This window comes from Watersipora subatra, chromosome 2, assembly GCF_963576615.1.
Source record: "Watersipora subatra chromosome 2, tzWatSuba1.1, whole genome shotgun sequence".
In the NCBI taxonomy this organism is placed as follows: domain Eukaryota; kingdom Metazoa; phylum Bryozoa; class Gymnolaemata; order Cheilostomatida; family Watersiporidae; genus Watersipora; species Watersipora subatra.
This window is the reverse complement of record NC_088709.1, coordinates 60,989,344-61,000,734: the sequence shown is the minus strand read 5'-3', so window position 1 is coordinate 61,000,734 and position 11,391 is coordinate 60,989,344.

The window sequence follows — 11,391 nt, the reverse complement described above, 5'->3', positions numbered from 1 at the left end:
CACACACACATGTACGAACACACATATGCACACCCATGTATGCACACTAACACAAACAGACATATGCACTCCAACATGCATGCGCATAAGTGCACCAATACACACCAACAAATGCGCACTGACATACTTACACATATAAACACACCCCCACACATATGTGTATGCGTGCCAACACAAATATATGTTTCCCAACCGACGCGCACCAACTGACATGCGTGCCAACGCACACATGCATCAAAATTAATGCTACTAAAAGCAAAAGATTATCTACCTTTGCTCATGATACAAGTGTTAGCATTTCCACTGCAACTCATTGCTTGACTAGGCAACCAATTAGCTTTAAATCAAAAGTGCTGGAAAGTCACTGGTGACAGAGTATATGGATAGTACGTTATGTTTTACATGTAACTTTATGGTAATGTAAACTGCAATACACAGAATACTTTGTTAAAAAAGTATATAATAGTTACATTTTTGCTATAAAACTTTGAGTACTATCACAATTGGTACTAGTAATTTATTACAACTAAAAATATTTCATGATTTTGCTTCAGACCATATTAGAAAACAGAAAGTAATAGCTCAAAACAAAATATTGCACAGATCAAAGTTTAAAGCTGTGACGGTCAGCTTTGGAATCAATGGCAAAAACAATTATGTTTGTGCAATGTATAGTAATAAAAGTAAGAATGTTACTTTCCTTTCCAAGGTCGCAATAAATATATACATAAAATATTATAACTGATTTGTTAATAAAACAGAACGTATAGAACCGCAAAACTAGGCAGCAGAGTCCTAAGAGAACAATAATAAAATAAATGCAAAAAATAATGACATTTGCTACGTACAAATTTAAATTGCTGTGTCATAGTTGTAACTCGTGAGTGTTAATCCTTAGCAAAAAAATTCAACTGCCACAACCATATTTTAAAAGATTCAGTTTCAGAACCCTGTTCAGTGTAACAAAAAATTAATATATGTGTGAAGTGACAATATGTTATATTGCCACTTTATGTAAGATATTGTAGGAACCATGAAAAAGTCAAATAACACATATTATTGTACAAGATAAATTCAGTTGTTAAAGTGATGCACTCAAAGCAATAAATAATTTGTATATACGGAAAACTCTTTCCATTGTGTCCAATGCTTGCGTGTTTTATAAGCGCAATATTGAATCATTTCATCACTCTCACATTAACTGATAGTATAGTACTGTTTCCTCATCATATCTCGGTATTATCAGTGTATCTCCTGATACGCACATGTCGAAAACACTTGAAGAACTTCTCTCTTGTGAATCAATAAGCGTTCCCAGATGTCTGCCTATAAAGAAATATAGTACCTACATATTAATGCTTCAAGAAAAATGATTTTTCCATTTTAATAGAAAAATCTATAAAATAAAGAAATTAGCAGAATATGAACATAAGAAAGTTTTAGGTAGTGTGCTAACTTTGTATCATAGACACGATGATGTATATAATTTTATTTCTAGAGAGCGTTTCACGGATATTTTAATCCGTCAATACCATAAAATTTTTTTGAGAATTTCATAAATATTATATTCACCAGATACATTCAGCTTTATGGTCGTTATCGACATAAATGCTATTACACTGTGATGCTTTTACAGCCTAGCCTCAAACTATCACGACAAGCACTGTGCCAAAACATGGCATATCCTTAATATTTATACCCACAATCGGTATTCAATTTATTCAATAACAAGTCTACTTTTTACATAAAATTTACTGCCTACTAGTTAACTACTGGTCTCTGAATCAACTCACCAAATTTGAAAAATGTGCTCAAATAAATACACAGTGGTACACAGTGCTATCACTTGTGTCATGTAGTCAAGTCACTTGAATCGTAGTACTTTACTACTAGACAAACCCTATCCACAAAAACAAACACGCATGTATTATAGTTAACTCATTTAATTATACCAATGACCACCCGATGTGTTTTTATATGACAAATATGCAGGTGGATGGCGTCCACCTGCATTTAGCTAAGCCAAAGCCAAGCCAGAGCCGAGTCAAGCCAAAGCCGAGCTGAGCCGGGTCCAAGCCAAGCCCAGCCAAGTAGAACAGAGAGGGGCCTACCAGCTATATAAGCGCAAACATTTGCAGTAGAGAGCAGAGCTGTTTTGGGCCTGTTCATTGCCTGTTACGTGAGCATTCTTGTACAACTTATGAACTAAGCAAAAAATATATGTATAAACTCATGCACCGAGTCTTGTACTAGTGGAGGAAAGTGAAGGTCGCACAAAACCTTCACACATGTACAATTAACTCATTTAACTATACCGATGACCAGCCACTTTGGTTTTTTGAATGACAAATTCATTAAATATAAACACTGGATGCAAAAATTAGCAGCAAAAAAATGGAATTCCATTTTTAACGCATTAAGCTAATTAAATATAACGATTACCAGTATCAACATGTAGTATGTGTATCTCGGTCTGCTTTGAGTCAAAAGGTGTCACTAGTATGTACTCCCCTTTATAGCAGGCTACTCCACCAGGCTTATCCACCTCTGTACAAGTCCACATTGTCTCGCCTGTTTCTATATTTACCCTAAGTATTGTTGATGTTTGAGAGGAAGATACAACAACAGATTCTGGGTTAGGAGCACACAGAGCAACTGATCCTGATTCCCCATCTTGTGAACAAGGAATGTGTTTAATAATCTGTCCATCTAGTGAATAGACTGTCAGGCATTTGTTACAGATGTCAGAGACTACTACTTTATCTCCAGTTACTACCAGCTTATTGACACAGTCACTGGAAGAGTCGGCGTGTACCCAGCTAGCGTTTAGTTTACAGTCAAGGTCAAATACTAGAACATTATATATATCAACTAGAATATACAGTTTCTCGTTATAAAAAAAACAGCCCATCTATATCGATATCATCTTCCTCTAGTAATGAAAGTGAAGTTATCGAGTGAGCTGACTCATCTATTCTACATAAAGTTGGACCAGCTCCTCCAGCATAAGTGAATTCGCCACTATGAGCAACTGTGTAATATGATGATGGCACAGGCACTTTTTTTTTTAGTTTGAGGGATGTGAGAGATGTGAGCGGGTAAATATATATAGCAGCATCATCGACCAACTTTAACTCAAGTTCCTGTACTTTAGCTAAAAGCAGTAGAAAGAGTAAATGCATAGATTAAACTAGTGAATGGTACTGACTAGCTTTGCTACCCTCTTTAAAAATTATCAATTGACCAACAGCCTCTTGATTTACAAACTTTCAGTCTGAAGAGTAGATGATCATACTCACTGCAGAAAAGTATTTAAGTGTTGGTAATTGAGGGCTTTTCATATGACAGATTCTAAGTCTTTCCAAAGAAGTATAAAGATCTTTCAGGATACACATTGTGAGTTTTTGTTAAATATTTGAAGTAGGCCATTTGAATGTAAATACAATGAGGTAGTGTCACATAATTATTCTCACGACAGTCATTGCTTTTGCTAGATGCAATGGAGTACGTATTTATTAAATACATTTTGACAAGCACAAGCTTGAACTTTTAGCTATATTCTCAAAAAGAAAGAGAGTAAAACTGCAAACAAACTCCTTTCAAACGCAAAAGAAAATTGTATATAGCTTTGTGTTTCTTCATTTCATGCAATTCATTCATTTGGTATAAAACACACCAATCGTGGACTGACAATTTTTAAAAGTAAAATTTGGTATTTAGGTACTTATAGCTAAAACATAAATACCTTGCAAAGAGAGTGACTTCTGATTGGTTAAGGACAACGAAGGTATATCTTCATCGATAAATCTCCTGATCTCATTGTATGTCACTGTGAAGCTGCTTACTATATCAACCTATTCAATACTATAAATACTGTAAATGTGTAATATGTTCAGTAATATAGCTCAAAAAGCTATTGTTACTACTTGGCCAAGCACAAACAAAAACTCTCTGATATGTTTGATGACACCAATATTCATTCAAAATGGACTATAATAAAGAAATCAATAATTGAAATATGTAATGAAGTACTTGGAAAAACTAAAAAATGCCATCAACACCAGTTTGATGAAAATTATCCTGGGTTAAAACGGCTGAAAAATGGAAGTCAATCTAAATTCACAGCCCGGCAATAAAATTTCAGAAACAAAGAGAAGCAGAAAGCATGCTACATATTAAAGGCAGACATAGGTCAGAAGTTCGCAGAATGAATGGTGGACAGAAAAAGTGAAGGAGCTCTAGAGTTTAGCTGATCAGAACAAAACAAAGGAGCTTTTTTGCCAAAGCAAGAGTACTGTATGGACCTCGCTCATATGATTCAGTACCCATAAAAGTAATCATTGTTTACTTTACAAAAACAAGGATGACCTTAGAAGATGCTGAAAAGACCAAAATCAAATTTTTTAATTTAACTTTCAATGTAAGTAATATCACTTAGGAGAAGGTCCTATAGCTACCGCTTTATCTAGAGCTAGCTGATGAGCCAACAAATGATGAGCAGAAATCAGCTATTTAAGCATAAAAAATAGGATGGCGGTCAGTGTACATTCAAGCCTTGCAGGAGTTTTCAAGCATGCAAGAAATGAACTAACAAAAAACTTCACACCGTCTTCAGATGTATATGGACAACTTAGCAAACTCCTGATGAGGTGATGGCGTACTGATCGTGATCATTGTTAGAAAGAAATATAGGCCTATATGTGAAAACTGCAAAGGAATATCTCTCTTGTGAATAATAGGGAAATATTTAAGCTAGAATTCTTTCTACTAGGCTATTCGGTGTTGCAAAAGATATTCTTTCTTTGACCCGATACGGTTTCAGACCTTGTTTCAAATGGTTTTAAAAAAATGTAACCAAAATGAAACCAAAATTCTGTGTCGAAAAAAGCTGAGGTTGCGCATGGTTTCACCAAGTATAGTGGCAGGAAGTTTGTCTCTATGCTCTGTGGATAAATTTTTGTACCTTGGTGGAGAATTTCCTGCTAAGGTTGATCTTAGAAAGTAGATGGAGACTATAATAGGCTGCAAGCAGCCAATATAGTATGAAACAGGCTAAGGTAAAGAGTGTTTGAAGACTCAGATCTGCAAGTCAACAGCAAACTCAGAGTATACCGAGGTTTGATCGTACCAGCACTACAGTATGTTTTAGAAGCATAGACTAGGTGCTATCCAGATTTCAAGGCTTTGAAAGTTTGAAATGAAAAAATTAAAAAGAATACTTGAAATAAAATAATCAGACAAGCACACCAAAAATGGCGTGTGTCTGTAAGCCAACATGCTGCGAAACCTGATCATAAAAACTACACCTTGCTGGGAAAGATAGTTTGCTAGAAGATTAAAGCATTGATTGTTGAACCATATTCTTTATTTCAAACCGGTGAATAAGAAGAGATCACAAGTTGAAAAGAGGAGGTGTTTCAAGAAACTCTCAAAAACATATTGAAATGATGTTGCATCAAGAAGGAAACATGGGAATGGAATGCCATGGATACAACTAGATGGATATTTCTCAAAAAATGCAGCAAATAGTTGAGTTTAATCTGAGGCAAAAAAAACATGCTCAGCACATCCGACACAAAGACGACTGAAGAATGTTAACACTGCAATCATCTGTGCAATTCAATGATAGGGCTACAAAGTCATTTTACTACACACTGATATGTAAGCAGATATCTTACTCTGACTAAGGAGGAATTTACCGAGCAAGTAAGAAAGTGAGCAGAAGAAAGCGAGAGAGCGAGAAAAAAAGAGATAAAGCAAGAGAAGTGAGAGAAAGAAAGAGAATAAGAGTGAGAGAAAACGAGAGAGAAAAGAAAGTGAGAGAGCGAGATCGAGCGTGAGCAAGATCGAGAGATATTGAGAGAGAGCGAAAAAGAGCGAGAGAGCGAAAGAAAAAGCGAGAGAAAGAGAGAGAGAGAGCAAGAAAGAGAGAGCAAGAACGAGAGCAATAGCGAGAAACAGAGCAAGATCGAGAGATTGAGAGGGATCGAAAGAGAGAGAAAGAGAGCAAAATCGAGAGTAAGAAAGAGAGAGAGACCAAGAGTGAGATCAAAAGCTAGAAAGAAAGATTGAGATCGAAAGAGAGAGAGCGACATTGCGAGTGAGATCAAGAGAGTAAGGTCGAGAGAGACAGGGAGAGAGAATTATAATACTGTGTTATGCAGAACCAGCTCAAACAATGCAAGTAGTGTACGTCAGATGAATTAATGAGAATATTAAGGCTTATTCTAGAACTAACAATGAGCATGGAACTCCTGAAAAGAGTTGAAACTTTACAATTAAAGAGAAATTTGTTGAGCTTTTGAATTGCTTGATGTAATGAATCATAGCAAAACGTTTGATGTACACTACTAACTAGAAACATCTTTAAAAAATGCATAACACTGTCTAATGATGAGGTAGCTATCAAAGACTTGACAGCCTTAGAGTTTAGCTACTGTTTGTTTTACACGCAAGCGACATACGATGCAGAAACTTGATACGCAAAAGAAGGTGGTCAGCAAAATCGATAGAAAACTTATAGCGGAAGTGTAAATGCGGTACAAATAATAATTAAAGTTTTGCTAACTGTTGCCATGCAACTATGTTCACGAGTCAATCGCATGAAGGTACAAAACCATTGACGAAAAAAACTTGTTTGACAACATACTGAAATACAAAGATTTAATTACCTGATGTGACTCTTTGAACTTAGCATCTTGTAGCAGAAGTAGTGTGTTCATCTCTGTCATCCTGGCTCCTAAATCTCTCTCTATGAATTCTACTAACTGCTCCTTTGAGGTCCTCCTGTTGGCTACCAGCTCCCTCTCCAGTTCATCATACCTTCTACGTAGTTCTGATAACTACAAATAGAGTATAATAAGTAAGCTGAAAATAGGGCATATTATTTATATATATACATGTATATACATATACTATATATACTACATATACTATATATATACTTGCACTGTATATATATATATATATATACAGTGCAAGTATATATATAGTATATGTAGTATATATAGTATATGTATATACATGTATATATATAAATAATATGCCCTATTTTCAGCTTACTTATTATACTCTATTTGTAGTTATCAGAACTACGTAGAATCTGAGCTACGTAGAATCATGTCTGTAGCATGAGTATATGCTCCCTTACTTTGGTTTGGTTGAGCACTCTGTGAGAGGTGCGGCACTATTAGCCTTTGTGCAAAGCTCATCACTTTTTTGATTTGAGCACTCTGGTGCCAGCACATTGATTTTCTTAAAGTCTGTGAGGCAACCTAGTTGTTTCATGGCAGGAAATCAACTCTCATTGGTAATGGGATTTGTATCCCTTGCCTAAGCTCTGAGCTGCACTGATGAGGCTTCAATAGCCGAAACAGTACTGTCTGTAGCATGAGTATATGCTCCCTTACTTTGGTTTGGTTGAGCACTCTGTGAGAGGTGCGGCACTATTAGCCTTTGTGCAAAGCTCATCACTTTTTTGATTTGAGCACTCTGGTGCCAGCACATTGATTTTCTTAAAGTCTGTGAGGCAACCTAGTTGTTTCATGGCAGGAAATCAACTCTCATTGGTAATGGGATTTGTATCCCTTGCCTAAGCTCTGAGCTGCACTGATGAGGCTTCAATAGCCGAAACAGTACTGTCTGTAGCATGAGTATATGCTCCCTTACTTTGGTTTGGTTGAGCACTCTGTGAGAGGTGCGGCACTATTAGCCTTTGTGCAAAGCTCATCACTTTTTTGATTTGAGCACTCTGGTGCCAGCACATTGATTTTCTTAAAGTCTGTGAGGCAACCTAGTTGTTTCATGGCAGGAAATCAACTCTCATTGGTAATGGGATTTGTATCCCTTGCCTAAGCTCTGAGCTGCACTGATGAGGCTTCAATAGCCGAAACAGTACTGTCTGTAGCATGAGTATATGCTCCCTTACTTTGGTTTGGTTGAGCACTCTGTGAGAGGTGCGGCACTATTAGCCTTTGTGCAAAGCTCATCACTTTTTTGATTTGAGCACTCTGGTGCCAGCACATTGATTTTCTTAAAGTCTGTGAGGCAACCTAGTTGTTTCATGGCAGGAAATCAACTCTCATTGGTAATGGGATTTGTATCCCTTGCCTAAGCTCTGAGCTGCACTGATGAGGCTTCAATAGCCGAAACAGTACTGTCTGTAGCATGAGTATATATATATATATATATATATATATATATATATATATATATAGTGCAAGTATATATATAGTATATGTAGTATATATAGTATATGTATATATATATATATAATATGCCCTATTTTCAGCTTACTTATTATACTCTATTATACTTATATATATATATATATATATATATATATATATATATATATATATATACAGTGCAAGTGAAGTGAAACATCTATGGTATGCAAGTAGTTTACATGACGAGTTTCAGATGTTGAGATCAACTTGAAGCACATAAATTACATAATTCTTTATCATATATTTCAATACATCAGAGTCTTAATCACCGATTGTCACAGGAAAGCACAGCCTCAATGGCAGCGAAAGGGATCGACTACCTAAGGCTAAATAATAATTATGACATCATACTGTGGGAACCGCAACCAAGTGTTTTTTTATTGCATGACATACTTTTGACACCCTGTTTTTCATAGTTCAATTATTTTTTGTGTATTGAATATAGGCTCATTCGGAAGCCAAAACTCTGATGTATTGAGCTACATAATAATAAATTTATCCCACGACCACACGAGCGGAGCGGAAGTGTGGGAGTTTATGATAAATGCATGCGCACACAACTTACGAAAATTATTCATCAACAATGAGACGAACCCTCGTCAAGAAATTTCATCAAAAAATTTAAGCATCGGAATTTAAAGTCGTTAAAGTATAATAACGATACAAAACACATTTAAACCTATTTAAATATGTTACCAAGTCTTTTTAAACCAACGATAATATCTCAAAACTTACCCATCCGATCGGATTATACACAAATAGACAGATTAATTTGAACGAAAATTGCGACAAAAAGCTTGAAAAGCTCGGTTTAATAAAAGTTAAGACCGAAAATTGAAACGCCAATAAAGCCGTGCGACCGATTGTAGAACTATTGAGCAGTGCGCATTTCACGATAAAACCGTGCTCATTTCATCAGTCCATGGCAATTTTCCCTTGTAATCGAATTTATTCGAAGGTTTCTGTAATAAACGTAGACCGTTTGAGGCGTAAACCGATTTACAGTTACAAAATTGTGGTACACAGTTTATCAGCCTGTGTTTTTTGTCCAATCACCGAAGGTTTCATTATTTGAAACGTTAACCGAAATTCTTTACAACTTATGTACAAGCTAGGGCCGAACTACAACGCCCCTTCATGACGAGAACATTTTTTATTTTGCTACAGTTTTATACGCGTGAATACTCTTATTCGCTTTCTGTTAAATATCGCTTTTCAAAACCATTCCACATTCAACGCAACCAACTTTCAAACTGTGTATAGTACACAGTAGCTTGCCATTTTACTTCTAATTTTGCATTTCAGAGTTATAATAAACATATTTCTTTATTGTTGTTGAATTACATACATTTTAGTAAATTAGGCCTACAGCTTTATAACACTTTAATAACAGTTTTTATTTTGCTGCAGTTTGCAGAAATCTTCGAGACGCATGAACGCTCATAGGTTTTCTATTATTGCTGTATTACTATATTAACAATATTGGTTATTTTAATAATATCAGTGCATTTTACTTATAATATTGGCCAACATTTCATTTCTCCTATTGCAAGGGAGACATATAAACGTGTAATATTTTCCTTTCATTGTTGTTGTTTGTCATGACCAAACACTTTTTAAATAAATTTTCTAAAAACCTATATAAATACCACTTCTCGATATTGCTACCTATGACGTTTTGAAATGTAATCAAAATTGTGTATTGTTTTTCTATTATTACTATATTAATAAAATTGATTATTCTAAGAATATCAGTGCATTTTACTTCTAATATTGGCCAATATTGCATTTCTCCTATTGCAGGGGGAAAATATAAACATCTTTTCCATTCATTATTGCTTATTGTTGTATATAATAACACCCACACCCAGTACATTACAGCTACCATTGCAGTTATCCTATTGCACTGCAGAGCCATTTGATTGCTAATATTGCATTTCTCAACCATCAGTACCCTTTATTTTTTTGCCAGTATCTCTGGCCATCTCTTTGGTCGTGGGCTGTATGACAGTGGAATTTCTAGTATATTTTATGTGCTTTAAGCAATGTTACTTTAGTACAAGTAGTAAATTTTTCAAACGCAGATATCTTTTGGGTTGCTAACTAATTAAATTTGAATATCTCAAAGAATTATGGTTCTTCCTTCACTGAGTCTTTTTACATGCTTTTAGCAAAAGAACTACATGTGAACTGCATGTAAATTGATTGTTAAAAGTCAAAGGTTAAAGGCTATTTAAACTAAAAGATACAAACTGGCAGAGCTGAGATGTCTAAATATTTTCAAATTGAAATTACAGCTGTCTACCACAAATACCCAACATAAAAAATTAGACAAACCAAGCGTTGATACAGTACTGACTGAAAATCTTTCGAAATGATTTTTTATTGGAAGACATAATTTTTTATCTAAACAAATGTTGATTTAATCAACAGCCCTTTTAGTACAAATGAGCTATTAAGAATGAATTTAAATACTGCATTACTGCAAAGTTTACTACAGTCATACCTCCACATATTAGCTCAGTGTAATCTGAAAGTGAGACCGTAGCTCAAAGTGCTCGTATGTAAATACAATATTTTTCATAAAAATTAACTAATTACAAATTAATCTGTCTTCATACAATAGGAAATTACGTAGAAACAGAATATTATAAAGGATGACGTGTTTTTCATTGCTGTAATTCAGTACCTAAGGTAACAAAGCAAAAAAATGACCTCTTTAGTGGTTATGATCTGCAATAAAATGTAACATTACGATGTACTGTACTGCATAGAATTCTTACCTTTGAGACTGACACAGTGACTAACGGCAGTGTAAGAGAAACTTTACAGCAATGCCTTTGGTACACAAAGATTTTTTGTGTCGCAATGTATCATAGTATAAACTTCGAATTTAGCTGAAATGAACTTAGCTCAATAAACATGCAGATGAAGTTTAAAGTTTTTACTAAACTTGAATTTAATTTTGTCATCAACTTACTTTTAGTTATGCTTTTTGGGCTTGACATTTTTTGCGCCCTTCAGCTATAACTTTTAGCTGAACGTACTAAAACTTTTTAAACTGATGAGGTGAGAAAGACGATCAATGTCACCTACTCGGCTAGTGTGTATATTTTTACATACTAGCCAAATTTCGGGTCATGCACATGTATTACAAAACAGC